Source organism: Equus caballus, chromosome 1, assembly GCF_041296265.1.
Source record: "Equus caballus isolate H_3958 breed thoroughbred chromosome 1, TB-T2T, whole genome shotgun sequence".
In the NCBI taxonomy this organism is placed as follows: Eukaryota; Metazoa; Chordata; class Mammalia; order Perissodactyla; family Equidae; genus Equus; species Equus caballus.
Genome location: NC_091684.1, coordinates 139,290,093 through 139,305,838, shown reverse-complemented (window position 1 = coordinate 139,305,838; position 15,746 = coordinate 139,290,093). Strand labels below are relative to the sequence as shown.

The following is a 15,746-nucleotide window of genomic DNA, read 5'->3' as shown; positions in this document are numbered from 1 at the left end:
TGTGGTGAGGGCGGGGCTGGGGCACGGCCTCCTCTGCACCCACCACAGCAGGCGCAGCAGCTCCAGTCCCAGGGCCCTTCCCCTGCCCGTACAGAGGTGCTGGCTGTTCTCTCCGCTCCTGGACTCAGCTGAGCTGTCATGACCCAGGGCACGGATTTGACTTCTCCAGTGGGTGCCCAGGGGACCCGGTGACATGACCCAGAAGTGCAAGGCAGTTAATGTCCCACGGGGAAAACTTAGACCAGTGAGACACCAAGGTGGTGGCAGGTGAGCTCTCCCCCTTCTCAGCAACTGTTCTGAGTCACAGCGGGTTCGCCGCTCCACCGCAGACATCCCTCACGCCTACACAGCAGCTTTCCTTCCTGATGAAGCCACGGCAAGCCGGCACGTGCTTTTCCTCCTTCCGTGCCTCCTTTCCCCTTCCCTCACACTCTCCTTGACTGAGGCTGCACCCCTACCCCCAGTAAAGCACCAAGTTTTGCCTGAAGCTCTGTTTTCTGGGGAAGCCAAGATCCACTCAGCCATGGATGGCCTTGATGCCTGGGGGGACCTGCTCGGAGTAAAGACACACAAGAGAAGATGAATTACTTGACTTTGAGAAGGAAATGAGATACTGCCGACCCTTTGATGGGGGAGAGTGGGGACCTGAATCCTTGGAGACACAAAAGATCTCCTGTTCCCGAGCTGCCTCTGCAGATCCTTCCACCCATGGGGAGGGGAAAGCAGCCCAAGTTCCCTGGGGACTTGACTTCTTGAAAGGCACTGAGGGGATTCCAGTGTTGCCTGTTGCTAGTCCCAGGAGCGTCTGATGAGCAATTTATACTAGAGTGTAAAAGACATAATATGGAATCTCTGTTTTCTTTTCGTTCTTTTTTTGCAGGGAAAGATTTGCCCTGAGCTAACATCTGTCGCCAGTCTTCCTCTTTTTTTTTCTTCCTCAAAGCCCCAGTGCATGGCTGTATATCCTAGTTGTAAGTCAATCTAGTTCTCCTATATGGGCTGCCACCACAGCATGGCTACTGACAGATGGGTGGTGTGGTTCCACGACCAGGAAGTGAACCCGGGCCACTGAAGTGGTGAGTGCTGAACTTTAACCACTAGGCCATCAGGGCTGGCTCTGGAACCCCTGTTTTCTAACGGAGCCTGTGAGGACTGGCGATGCTCACACGTACTGGGTCTTTGCTATGTTCCAGGTACTAAGCTAAGCCCTTTACCTGCACTGTTCACTTAATTTTCACAACAACCCTATGTACTATTATTAGCATTAAGTAGTATTATTATTCCCCCTTTTACAGATGAGAAAATGGGTGCTCAGACAGGTTAGGTAACTTGTCAGAGACCATGCAACGAGGACTCAAACTGACTATCTGAAGAGGAAACACGGAGCGCAGTGGCAGCCCATAAGGAAGATACTTTGGGGGCACAGCCCTCCTGGGGAAGTTCTTTGGGTTGGTATTTTCTGTGGCGTTAGAAATATCATTAATTATACATTAGGTGTTTCAAAAGAAAAGACATCCTTTGCTCCTTGGTTTCCCACAGGCCAGGCCTGGCCTCACAGTCCCTCCCCAGCCAGGGGCAGGGACAGAGGTGGTGAAGCATCCAGGGTGGCCCTTCCTTTTCCTCCCCGCAGGGGGGAGTCCGTGGGAGCTGGAGAAGCCGGCGACAGCACCAGTTGGACTGTATTTGTCCCTGGCTGACACGACATAGTTGACTCTCAGAAGCAACCACCCGTGGAATGAGAAAGTCTTCTCCCGTGAGCTGCTCCTCCCAGGGTGCCAGGGCCTCCACCCACTGAACCAGTCCCTCTGCTCCACGGAGGGAAAAACAGGTTTCTGGGGCTTCCATCGGCCCCCAGCCCATCACTTCTGAAAGGGAGTTCTGGACCAGAAAGAATAAAACAAAAAGCAGCAATTCTTAATATAATGACCTTCAAGAAGAGCAACTACATTTACCATGAAAACTGCAGAACTCAAAGCAGAGTCTGGGTAGATAATGCAAATGATATGCATGCGATATGCAAACGCGAATGCAAATGGGTCGGGGTCGGGGTGTATGCATGGCTGAGGCCCAGCACCCTAGAGACAGAGGAAAGCGACAGAGGGCAATTAGGGAGGGCCCGGGGACCCGGGTCAGCGACTGGGGAGTGTTTTGGGTGGGAGCACCTTAGAAAGCACCCCAGGTCCAGGGCTCTCTGTGCACCTCGAGCCTTCCCAGCCCCACGGAGCTCTTCCGGTCACACCAGCCCTGCACTACATACACACACATGCACACTCACACAACCACTGTCACCATGTGGACACACATTAAAGTACACGCACCCCCAGAGAAACACGCACAAACAGTCATGGAAACTCTGACACAGCCTCTCACAAACACAAAGATGCACAGACACACCTACCCGCTCCACTGCACACTCAAAAACACACACGGGTGAAAGCAGACACATACACACACAAATGCACACAGAAACACACCAACACAGACCCACACGGAAACACAGACACAGATGCACACCTAGCCACGCTGACCCAGTGCAGCCAGTCAGATAAACCTGTCTGGAAAAGAACAAACTCAAGATGTACTGAATACCCATTTTGTACCACACACGAAGCAGGAACTTTAAATCCTCATTTAATCTTCACGAAGTGACAGTGAGAAGTGGGGTGATTATCCCAATATTTACTGACAAGGGAAAAGAGGCCCAAAGGTGAAGCCATAGACTTAAGCTGACCCAGTAAGCCACAGGACCCAACTTCAGGTGGTACCACAAGGCGGCAACAGCCCCCTCCCGCCGGGGAGCCTTCCCCCTACAGTGGGACACAGAAATCACCGTTGGTTCTTACTCTTCCCCTTCATGGCCCTCCCCAGCCAGTCATTAGTCCCTTCTGGCTTCCTCAGGGACCCCCCCGGCCCATCTCTGTCCCACCCTTCCATCTCTCAGCTGGGGAGAGCTCTGTGCTGCGACCTCCCGTGAATTCTGGCCTATGTAAAATCTTACTCCGAAACCTCCTGGGGGAGGAAGGAAATCATTTCTTTCAACTCGCATGGGATACAAGGCAAGTTTTTCAGTCACTGCCTGCCTCTGGGTGAATGTTCACACTGGAAGAATGACTCCCCGAAAGCATATGCACCTTAAATGCCACCATGCCCACCCCTTCCCACACACACACTCAAAAAGAAATGTGCTTTTCAGGGCAACGCACGAGTAAGATTTCTCGCTTCCTGCCATTAATTCACTGTGTCACCTTGGCCAAGTCACCTACCATCCTAGGGTCTCAGTTTCCTCATTTGCCTGTGAGAGCCAAGACAAGCTGAGTCCTGAGGCCCCTCCATCTCCCTGGCAGCACAAGAGCCTGAGGCTGATGGTTGCCCTCCAGTGTTCCCCAGCACTGCCCCGGCCTCGGGGACTCCGTGCTTATGTCAGGACCTAGAGGAGCAAAGGCCTGGGGCCCCACCAGGAAAGGGCAAGGCCAGCCACAGCCCCGGGGTCAGGCTCACCCAGTGGCCCCAGGGCTCTGGCTTGCCCCCCTGAGACACTCTACATCCCCCTGGGAACCTGGAGGTCAGCTGGGAGCAGGGGACCCTTACGTTTGATAAGGCTGTGATTCTGGGAGCAGGCTGCAGGAGTTGCAAAATGCCAAATTGTTAGTTTTCAGTGTATTTGAGGGCCGCAGACTCTCTTTCCAAATTAATATTCATGGAGACTGGCATGCCATTTATTTGCATATGTAGATCGTTGCTCATCCACTGCAGGATAAAAAAGTTTCGGGGTGTTTTTCATTATTGTATTTATTCTAAGCTCGGATGATAAACCAGGCAGGTCAGGCAGGGGAAGGAGCGGGTTTTAACTCATTTTTGCTCCAAGGAGAGGTGGGTCCTAGATACACAGGAGCAAGTCACCCCTACGCTGACCCGAAGAATGAACCAGGACAGCCCTTCCAGGGTCAGCCCACTGAGCCTGTACCTCAGGAAGCCGGACCGCCTCACGGGGCCCTGACAAGCCCCTGGGAAGCCAAGCCTGCCACTGTCACTCAAGGTCACCATTGAGAGGCAAGTACCAGGTTTGGGGTATGACTTTAAGCAAGTCACTGGAGCCCCTGTCTCTGAGGACAATACCTTGTTTTGCAAAGTTGTTGTAAAACAGACACTAGAGCATTACGGTGATGGTCACACCACCTTATGACTGAATTTAATACCACCGAACTGTACGCTTAAAATGGTAAGGAGGTAAATTTCATGTTATGTGTATTTTACTACAATAAAAATAAAAAAATTTTTTTTTCTGCTTTATCTCCCCAAATTCCCCCTGGTACATAGTTGTATATCTTAGCTGCAGGTCCTTCTAGTTGTGGCATATTAAAAATAAAATTAAAAAAAAAACACACAAACTTGAAAACACTTGCACCAAAAAAATGCTTGCTGAAGTGTAAAGCCCTGTAAGGTCGTCCTCGTTAAGGTATCGCACCTGCCTCTCTCTCAGGGTAACAGCACCCACTGCTCCCGCGCCCTCACGGGAGGCTCCATTCCCCCGCTGCCATCTAAAGCCTCCGGAGGATCTGAGGACCATTATTAAGTTCTATCCTGCTCTCTACTGGCTTCACTCCTCTTTTCTGCACCAGATAACATCTTAACGGCTCCAGAAAGCTCTGAGTCCATGGGAGAATCTAGAGGCCCCGAATTACTCTCAAGTCCTTGTACTCTGATAACTCAAAGCGCCCTAGAGCCTAGTGGGAAGTTCCCCGGCTGTGAGTCACACAGCCCGGGTGGAATCCAGATGCTGCCCATCACCGATGGGACCTTGACTGGCCAACCCCTCTGAGCCTCAACCTTCTCCTCTGTCCAGTGGGGTTAATACTATTCCACCCACCTCTCGAGCTCATGGTGCACAACAAGACGGTTTCTATTATTATCATTGCAGAATAATTCACAGCGGTTCTGGCGTTAACTCTTTCAGACCACCGGGGGCGCCGTTTCAGGGAGCGCAACAGTTGTTCTCAAGCCGGAGTTCCGGAGGCTCGGTAAGAACCAGTGTTGTGTTTCATCCCAGGGACCAACCAGTGACACCCAGTCTCAAGTCCAGCTCTGCGTCAGGGTCTGTTGTTGCATGAGAATTAAACAGAGCTCCTTTAATTGTTTGGGCTAATGAGGGAAAAGCGGCAGCCTAGCACACAAATGCTTTTGTGCTGAGTGCTGGCCAAATGACACCTCCGCAGGCTGTAGGAGCAAAGGTTGCACAGTCATTCCAACTTAAAAAAGTAGTGAGACGGTTGAGTCACCACCGGGCACGTGGTGGAGGAAGCAGCCAAAAAGCTCCACGGGGCCAAAATCACGACGGCATAGCAAGGGCTGATGGAGTCCGAGGGCCACAGCAGCATCTATCACGTTAATCGTGTTAATCTGAAAGGGATTGGCTTTGTAGTGTGCATTTTAATTTATAAACTTGTTTAGAGTTTAAGCTTGTGGAAGAGTTAAAAGCATAAGGTGTTTATGCCTACTCTTGTGTTTATATATATCTAAATATTATTACATTAATAATTGAAGACAATATTGGAGGTCTGTGGGAAGCTGCCCCCTGCCTTTAAAATGGAACCAGCTGTACATTTCTCCAGTTTTAAAACCATTGCCCTAAAAATTAATGCAGAGACCAACCTGAGGAGGAACAAGGGTCCCTAAAAATCAGGATTATTGTTCTACAATGGATGGAGAGAGGAGAGGTTTGGCTGAGAAGAAAGCATAATAGGCGAAGGTTAAGTGACTTGTCCAAGGTCATTCACAGGTCAACCTCCCCACTCAGGATTCCTACCTTGAACAGCAGGGAGGTCTCTGGAATCTTGGGTGAATTCCTTCCTCCGTTGCTCCTGAACCATCCTATTCCTCTTTGACTGAGAATAACGCCTAATAAAGAAGTGGCTTTCTGTGCATCCCAGCTCCCCTTCCTCTCCCGTTAGAGAAAAAACTGGACCCAGGTCCTGGGGAAAGGTGGATTCCTCTCCCAGCTCCAAGCAGAGGCTTCCAGCTCAAAGTGCTCCAAGAATGCCCGGAAGAAAAGATTTCCTTCCAATGTGAAGGGACAGTGGGCATAGTGTGAAGAAGGTTCCAGCCACAGATCTCTGCAGAGCCCCCCTCTTTCCCGTCTCTGACACCAGCATCACCAACGGGTAGACACTGAGCCCAGCTAGGTGCTGAGTCCTGGGGAGGGGGAATAAACCAGTTTTGAGGAGCTGGTTTGATAGGGAGGTGAGACCTACACGGGCAGAGTCCAGGTGAAGGGAAACCAGCCAGTAAGTAATCAAGGGCTCAGGCGTGTAGTGGACAGGAGAGAGTTGTAGGAACTAAAAGGAGAGGTAGATCAACGAGAAATGGCAGAGATGGCAGCCCCCTAGAAGGTGGGAGACCAGGGCTGAGCTGTGAAGGTGGAGTGGGACCTGGCTAAGTGGAGGGAAGTGGCCATTTCAGCCAGTGGCAACAGCTATGATAAGGGCAACAGTGTTTCTGAGACAGTGAAGAGGCTGAAGGTGAGCAGCCCTCACCTCCTACCAAGCTCCCCTCCCCCTCTCCACCACCACCTTCTTGCTAATCCTCAGACTTACCAGGGAGTTCTCACCTCAGGGCCTTTGCACTTACTCTTCCCTCTGCTCAATGCCCTCTACCCCCAGATATCCACATGGCATCTTTCCTCTCAGTCTCTGCTCAAATGTCGCCATCAGAGAGGCCTTCCCTGACCACATTGTGTAAAACAGCAGCCTCCTATCACCATATATACCCCTTTACTTTGATATTTTTCTTCATTGTAACAATCACAAAGTATATTACATAATGTGTTTGTTCTTACCACCTGTCTCCCCTCACTTCAATGCAAGCCCCATGAAGGCAAGGGCTTTGTTTTGTCCCCTGCTATACTGAGCATGTGGCCAATGTTGTGTATTTATAGAACGAATGAATGAATGATTGAGAGGAAAAAAGAATTCCATAGAGCATGGAAGAATGCCAGTCATAGCTCCTAGAGGTGGCAGAGACCTCCAACAGACCACCTTCCTGTTGATAAGTCAGCAGTGTCTTCCTTCCACAGGTAAGACCCCTGAGACACAGAACAGGAGTGGTGGCAGTGAGGGTGGAAGGATACGAAGTGTCAGATGGAGGACAAGGAAGGGCAGAGGAGTCCAGAAAACCTGGCTCAGACTCAGCTTGATTCCACTAGCAGAATGTTTTATGCTCTAAAAGGAATCTCTGGTCCAGGCTTGAGGGAGGCAGGAAAGATAGTCAAGGTAAAAAGGTGAGTGATCAATACGAGCCACAACCTGACGGGAGGCAAAGGCCTCAGGAAAGAGTCACGGTAAACACTGGAGTTTAAAAAGCCCCCAAACACACACATTCTTGGGACAAAAGACAGCCTGAGTCTCAGCAGAGACAGGAGACAGAAGGAGGCAGGGGACACAGCAAATGGGGAAAGGAAGACTGAGAGAAGAGGGCACCCACAGGGTCGGAAGGACCTCAAGAAGATGTATGAAATGGAGAGGAAAGAACTTGACCTTGCCCCGCGCTCTGACTCCTGCTGGCCCAGTGAGCTTGGCAAGCCACTTCGCCTCGCCCAGCCTCCACTTCCTCGTCTGTAAAATGACGACAATAATCCTGACTTTGCAAGGTTGTGACAAGGCTGAGTTAAAACAGTCCCTAAAAATCCCCTAAAGTAGGGCTCAGCACAGAGCAAGCATTCATCAAATTTAGTCCCTTCCCCAAATTGAGGTTAAGGAAAAAAGGGTGAAGATTAACTGACTTTTCAGGTAAATAACCTTATTTCCCCTATTCCTGTGATTTATAAATTCAATAAACACTCACTGAAGGGCCATGTGCTTGGTGGCCACAACGCTGGATACAAAGAAGGATCCACCCCATCTCGGACCTCCATGCCCTTAACATCCGATTGGGAAGACAAGAAGCATTCCAACGAAACGCTGAACAATGACCCCAGCAGCATACTATTCAGTCCCGAATTTGTGGTGTAGGCAATAATTGCTACAGAAGTTCAGGGGAAGGAAAGATCGATGCTTCGAGATCACTGTGGGCTCCGGTGGTCAGGGAATGTCTAATGAGGATGCAGCTCTGACACTGGAATTGAAGGGAAGGGCCGTTTGGCTTAAACACAGAGAAGGGCAGAACTTGAAGCAGAGTCTGCTGTGGCGGTGAGTTCTAGCAGGTAGGGATGGGGAGACAGGGCATGGCAGGTCGTGGAGGCTTTCAAAGGTCTATTTGAGGAGTCTGGGCTTCATCCAGTGAGTAGTATGGAAAAAAATGTAAGGAAACCAGTAGATAAAAATGATGTTTTAGGATGACTTGAAGGAGGGAGAGATGAGAGGCTGGGAAACGGCACCCAAGCAGCATCATGTGTCTGCAGCCCCAGATTCCAGACTCATTGCCACCTCTGCACCAGAGTTACAGACCATCCTATTTGCAGAGCCCCAGAGACTGCTCCTAGAGACACACGTCCCCATGACCCCCATGCACTATGCCCCTGAGGATGGGAGATCAGAGCCAGAGGCTAGTGCCATCGCCCAGCTTGACGTGGGAAGAACCCAAACAAAGGGGATGTCTCGTGTCAGAAAGGAGGACTCATATCAAAGAAACCCAATGAAGACAAAAGAAAGCTAGTGCTTGAAGATTGGAAATAGAGGAAGGAGGTGGGCGTCAAAAGTGTTGCTAAAGTTTTGAGCCCAAGCATCTGGGAAGATGGTGCTGCCAACAACAAAAAGTGAAGGATCCAGAAGGGCAGATGGCTTGAGAGACGGGAAGACATTCAATTTCATTTCAGGCATATAGATTGTACAATGGCAGCCAGACATCCAAATAATAATAATATCTAATCAGCAACTGAAATGTAGTTTGAGAGGTGAAAATTGATGGGTCATCCAGGAATGAAAGCCAGGAATCCAAGACTGGCAAGGAAGCCACTGGGACCTGCCTCACAGAACCACAACTGGCTATATTTGGACTGTCAAAAATGGTCTGACTGTAGAGATAAGCGCTCATCTTGGCCTAACAGTCCCATTTTACCACTGAGAAAAGAAAAGCAAGAGGAAGCAAGTCGGGCAGCAGCAGCACATAACTCATCTGTAACTAACTGCTGGAGTTCCAGTATGCACTAGGAACCAGCTCCTCCAGGAAGCCGGCCCTGACTACTGTGGCTCCCACTGATGTCATGCTCCTCCTACCATGGGCGGTCTGCCAATCATAATTATTTATTTATTCTCTGGTTCTGTCCTCTGACTCTTTGGTACTCTACATGCTCTAGTCCTCACACGTCTCCTGCACTAGATTATAATTCTTTGACGTCGGAGATCAATCTTCCATTTCTCATATACCAATCAAGTATAAGTATTGGGTTAATTCAGATATATCTTCCCAATAAATGTCCATTGCATAGATGAGTAAACTGAGGCACAAAGACGTGAAATACTTTGCCCAGGGTCACAGGGTTAAAAAGGACTAGAAAGAGAATTCAAACCCAGGTCTTAAACGCTAGCAGGCCCTGTTAGTTGCTCCTTTCTTCTTTCCAAAAGCATCTCTGAGATCCAACTAGTCAATTATGATGGTCTCCTTCCCTTGCCTAAGGCTGGTTTACGCATGGACGGGTGATTCACAATTCCAGCCAAAGAGACACAAGGGAAAGTGTGCTGAGGGGTTCTAGGAAAGGCTCCCCTCTTGTCTTTTCTGCCTCGGCACTTTATTGTAAGGGTGTAATACCTGGAACTGTTGCAGCCATCTTGTGACCTTGAGAACAAAAAAAGATGAAAAAAACTGGGATCTCTGATGATGCTGTTGAAAAAATGAAAGAACCAAGCTTGGGACAGACACAACCCACATTTCTTGTCATGAAAGATACAAAGTTGCTTATTATTTCAGCCAGTTGAGTTCAAGTTTTCTGCTGCTTGCAGCCCTGACTAATACCCACTCCAGTCAAAGGCTTTTGTCACCGTAGATACCTAAACCAAGCATTATGGGAGATATATAACAAGTAAAAGTCCTGGTGCCTTATTTCATTGTGCCTATTCCAAGACTGAACATTCAATACGTGTTCAATCTATATTTGATTAATCAATTTTCCCTTTGCTCACGAGTTACAGGGGATATATTCCCCGAAGGCATCTTTTTTCCCTTTACTAAGCTTCTCTGATTATCTCTAAGTTTCAGCCTCACGTTTTGACTGGGGTCTCAACTTACTGACCAGCTCCTTCCTCATCGCCTCCCCCCACCTCTGAGGATCAAGTTAAAAGCAAGGTACTTGTGCTTGGCCCAGAGGGACCATCAGCGAAACTCTGCATTCCTAAATATTTGTTCTTTGAAATGTCTTTCTCAATTAGATCTCACCCAAATGTTTGAGAGTCAGGCTGAATTCCAACTTCCTGCTCCAGAACAGACATGTTGAGCCTGCATAATTACTGCAGCCAGCTTTATTTGCTATAAAAACATAGATTTTTTGCTCCTTCTCAACTGTAAAATAATCAATAAATAGAATCCAGATGAAAAATACCAGCATTTAGGAGAACAACTCTTTTATAGTTCTTTTCTTTTGGGTCTAATTAACACATGGGGGATAAAGTGTGTTGTTCCATTTACCCAACCAGCTAAGTCAAACACAAACTCTCCCTCGGTCCTGCTGAGACACAGCTTCACCCCAAAAATGTAGGTGAAACAGACACACAGACAGTTTCAAAACATTTTGAAACGTTCACCAAACCGATCTGTAAACCTGGGATGTGGACTTCCTCCAACCCTCTCTGTTCACACTGGCTGTTCGATTTTTTTCTCTCTCCCTTAAGAACACATGGCATAGTTACTGTCAGATGAAGCACAGATAGTCCCATTAGCAGGAAAAGCCATCTCTCTGACTTTCTTCCTTTTAAATGAAGAAGACATGCCTTTTTGGACAATGACCGCCCAGGCCATGAAAGTTTCATGAGGGGCTGTCCGAGTGGATGACACCTTTTCCATTATAACACTGCCATAATAAACCCCCACGGAGCCACAGGGCATGGAGTCCTCATCCAACACACGACACCTATTTGTTCCCTAATTATACCACAATGTATTCTCTGTGTGTGTGTGCTGATGAAGATAAAATATTCTTTTAATTCCATGGCCTCCTGGGGGTAAGGGAGAGGGGACTGAACCTAAGCAAATTCTGGGAGTTCCTGGAGCTAAATCACAGCCTTTGCTCCAGGCTCCCCATCGCATCATCTCAAGGAAATCACTTGTAGAGCCACTTGTTCTGCCACAGTGGTTCTCTAAGTGTGTTCCCAGGACCAAGAGCATCAGCGTCACTTGCGAACTTGTTAGAAATTCAAATTACTAGGCCCACTCCAGACCCACTGAATCAGAAACCTCGGGGGTGGAGCCCAGCAATCTGTTTAAACAAGCCTTCCACACCGAAGTTCGAGAACCAGTGGTCTACAGAATAGGAAGGAGACAGCATCATTTTAAGTTGAATCAGAGGTCAGGGACACCTGGACTCTGTAGGGCCTGGGCTCCTTTCTGCATAGCTCTCCTAGTCTGCAGAGTCCGGGCTCCATTTACCCTTCTGTACAATGGGGCTACAGAGTTCACCAAGTATCTGTGGATGCTGGAATTTAAGAGGCACATGGTTACCTGGCACCAGTCTCTATGGATACCTAGCAAGCTCACGGTGGCCAACACTCACCTGCTCCCTCCAGCAGTACTCTGACTGGTAGAAGCTCTGCAGAGCAGTTTTCCAATGCCATAGCTAAGGTCATCAATGCAGCTGTCTCTGGGTTACCCTTGGCAACCAGGAGCTGGGTCATGGAAGCCACAGACTCTCCAAATCTCATAGCCAACAGCTTCAAGCCTTATCATCCAGAGCCTTGACGGGATTCTCTTTGTCACACTGTCCTATTTCAGCACGTCTTCAGACATCTTTTGTGTATTTGCCTCCATTCTACAACTGGACTTTAAGCCTATGGAGGACGGAAGCCTAGAATGTCAGCATCATGAGGTATGGGACTCTGCCTGTCCCCAAGGCCCAGGCCAGTGCCTGGCACAAAGTAGGAGCTAAGGAACCATTTGGTGACTCGAGATTCCCAGCACAGTAAATGCCCTGCCCCTAGTAGGTCCAAAACTCTCAAGTCTCTAAATTCTAAAAGTTATGGTTGGGAACGGGCAAAGGAACTACTAGAAACCCCAGGGAACAATGAGAAAGAGCGAAAGGAGAAGCAAAAGCCTGAATATTTCCCAGAGGGAGCTCATGGGGTGCTGACTTCCCAGCCAATTGCTCGCCCCAGCTCTAGAACTGGAAGACCTCGGGGCCGAGCGCTGAGCTGGAGCTCTGAGCAGCTGGGTCTTGTTGAATGAGACAAGATTCAACTCAACTGCCCCAGCGCTTCTCACTCAAAGGCCAAATTCTCTTCTGGCCCTGACTCTGTCGTCCTTTGACCAGACACTTAACAAGTCAAGAGCTTTCCTGCCTCTCTCTTAGTACTCAAGGCTTGTGCCCCACAATCCTCCTCCCTCAACTATAAAGCTACCCAAGACTCAATTCCATCCTCCCTTCTCCCAAGGCGGTCCCTCATCCCGCCCCTTCCCTAATCGGCTTCACCTGAGAAAGTCTATACTCCAGTCCCGGGCTAGGAAGCAATGGCTGCTCTTTCCCCGTGGATTGCACCTTTTGGGGTTGGAAGGGCTCCTTTTACCCCAAGACTTCAGTGCAGGCACAGGATAGGTATGCCACAAACTGCCACCAAAGTGACTTATCCTGGCAGATGATCACAGCCCAGCATCTAACAAGAGAATCCAGACAGTCCCTTTCCTCTAACCTCACACACATCAAGCCGCCCAGGGCACGCTGGGGCCTGACTGCAATGCTGGGCCTGTGATAAGAAATTGATACCATCAGCGTAGATACCAGAAAAAGCCCGAACTAGGAGTCTGGAGACCTGGCTGACGTTCCCTTCCTCCCTATTAACCAGCTCTAAGCGAGTCCTTTCACTCTTCTCTGGGCCTCGGTTTGCTGATCTGTGAGATGGGAGGAAGAGTTGGACACTGCAGTCGTGGACCTTGAATTGCTAGCAGCTTAAATAATACCAGCATCGAGATCCCGTGTGTGGTGGGCACCACAGAAAACCTGCCAAAGGAGCTGAGGATGGTGTGCTCAGGGTGGTGGGCTCAATGCCCTCCAGGAACCGGGCCAAACCTGCAGGGGACAATAGCCAGTCGGCCTTGGGACCCTCTCCGCCAAGCCCCCAGCTCTCGGTCCCACTAATGCTGCTCTAAACCTTTCCAGAGTCCCTCTCCAACAGCACTCCAACACAGAGGGCTGCGAGGCTGGGTCGCGAGCTGCGAGGAAGCCGCCCTGGGAGGCGAATCCAGCCTCGGGGACTCCGGGAGCGAGCGGACCCGCGCCCGGCAGGCTCCAACAGCCCCGGCCATCCACCCCTGCTGCCGCGGCAGAGCGCGGGAGGGCGCAGATACCCGGGCACGAGTACCCTTGCCAGAGCGAGCTGAGATGGCCGGGAGCCCAAACCAGCCAAAGGCCTCCTCCAACCTGCCGGAAGCTCTGCTCTATGCGCTCCTGGGGGGACGGAGTGCGAGACCCTGAAGCGGAGCCACTTTGAAATATTTTTCTAGAGAACACGACCACGCGGGAGAGAGTCAGACCAGCCTCGCAGCACGGGCTAGCTGGAGACGGATCCCAAGAAGCGGCTGCCGTAGGATGGAGCCCAGGAGTCCAGGTGCGGGAGAAAGCAGCCAGGGCTCGGGGGCTCCGGGAATGGTCAAGCCGAGGCTCCGCGCTCCCAGGTTCCTCTCGGGTGCTGGCTCCATCCCACTCACAGACCTTGACGCCGGAGAGGAACGATTTTGCATATTTTTAAGTCGCGTTTTTTTCTAATAAATTGGGAAAAGAAAGCAAGTCCAGGTGGAAGGCGGCTGCGCTCTGCGGCTCCAAGGAGCCACAACGACCACCCGCTTCCCCACCTCCAACACCACCGGCCGTGGCGAGCGAGAAGTTGGGAACTTCGGGACCGCGCTCCAGGCGCGCACTGGGAGTGACTCGCTTTTCTTTTAACTTCGTGAGCAGGGGTCGCCGCCGAGAGTAGGAGAGACGTCCGGGGAATCGACCCACAGGGCTATTCCGGACTTCCCCGAAGTGAGTCGGGGTGACAGGATGAAAAAGAAATGAAGGGGGTATATGTTCGGTTTCGCGCTTCCAAAAAGCAAAAGCGCGCATGGCACCGGCTGGGGCTTGGCGGCAGCTAGGCGCTCGGCTAGCCATGGCGGGGGACCTGGCCGCGCCCCGCAGGCTCTGCGCCCCGACCCCTGCAGGGAGGGCGCCCGTTGCATTGCGTGCAGCCGGCGCGCCCGGGGCGGTCCGGAGCGGCTGGCGGGTGGGAGTCCCCAGACTGCGAGGGGTGGGCGGGCGCCCTCCCCGGGACAACCACGCCGCGCTGCTGCGCTCGGGTCTTCCCCGCCGCGGGCGCTGCGTCCCGACTGCGGCCAGAGGGCCCGCACCCGACCACGCCGGTGCGCCCCACGTCCTGCCCGGACCCCCTGGCGTTCTCCTAACCCTCGGCATTCACCTCCTCCCCGCGCCCAACTCGGCTTCCGCAGCCCGGACCCGGGCAGGGAAGCGGGGATCCACCGAGCGGGTGGAAAGTTAGTCCCGGGGCTGCAAAGCCCCCTCACCGCCGCCAGAACCCCCGACCCCCGTCCCCCTGTGCCCTCAGCGCTCCGAGGCTCCGCGTCCTCGCTGTCCCCGCCCCGCCACCTACCTGCTTCCGCGGCCGGCCCTGGGCTCGGCCGGCCAGTCGCGCGGTCCTGTTCCTCCGGAGCCGGAGCCGCGCCGGAGCGCCGGGCCAGGAGCCGGAGCCGCGGGCAGCCCGGAGCCGGGCGGCGGGCGGCGGACACCGCGAGCGAGTGAGCGAGCCGGCGGGCGGCTGGAGCCGCGGCGGCTGCTGCCGAGCCAGCCCCCACCCGCTTCGTCCCTCGGTCCCTCCCTCCCTCCGTCCCTCCGTCCCTCCCCTCCTCCTTCCTCCCTGCTCGCGGCTCCCTCGCTCTGTTCTCCCCCCACCCCCTTTTTTTCTCTCTTTTTCCCTCTTCGGTCTTTTCAGACCCTGCTCTCTCGCTCGGCTCGCTCGCTCGCTCTTTTTCCTTTCTTTCAGTCTCTCTCTCCAGCTTTCCTTTGGGTTCATTTTTCTCTGATTCAACCCTTTCCAGCATCTTTTCCCACCTCCCTACCTCCCCTTTCGTTCTTTTTCTCGCTTCCCTGCGATCAGTCCTTTCTGCCTCTAACCCCTCTCTGTCTCTCTTTGCTATTTTCTCCCCCTTTTAACCTTTTCCGTCTCTACTCTCCTTTCTCATCCCTACTCTCCCTCTCCCTCCGGGTGGGTCAGAGTGGTCTGCGTGCCGCCTCCTCCTCTCCGCTCCGGATGGGGGTTTCTTAGGGGCCAGGGAAGCCCCCGGGCCTTGCTGCTAACAGGCTGAGGACAGAGAGGGAAGGGCCAGGGCTGGAGTCTGGGACTCCACACAAGGGCTTGAGAAACCATCTGAGCCTGGGGAAAGGGCAAGAAGGCAAAGAACTCGGAATGTCAGGCCCCTGGGCAAGCCGGGCAGAGCCACGCCTGGTAAGACGAGGAAACTGAGGCCCAGAGAGAAGAGAGCGAGGGATTTGCCTTGCCGAGGTCTGCCCCAGAGGCAGGGCCTGGACCACCACTGCTCCCCGCAGCACAAAATGCGAGGGGGCC

General features: G+C 52.0%; 1 protein-coding gene across 12 annotated transcripts in view; it reads right to left on the bottom strand.

Moving 5' to 3' along the window:
• Window positions 1–15,004, bottom strand: part of MEGF11 (multiple EGF like domains 11) — a 336,757-nt gene extending 321,753 nt beyond the window's left edge. For 3 of the 12 annotated variants that reach the window (XR_011439787.1, XM_070270271.1, XM_070270311.1), the window contains exon 1: window positions 14,775–14,961. The gene's annotated coding sequence lies outside the window, so the exon portion shown is untranslated. Of the gene's footprint in view, window positions 1–14,774 lie in introns of all 12 variants that reach the window. The other 9 variants (XM_070270273.1, XM_070270321.1, XM_070270268.1 and 6 more) reach the window with 7 other exon arrangements.
• Window positions 15,005–15,746: the final 742 nt, after the last annotated feature.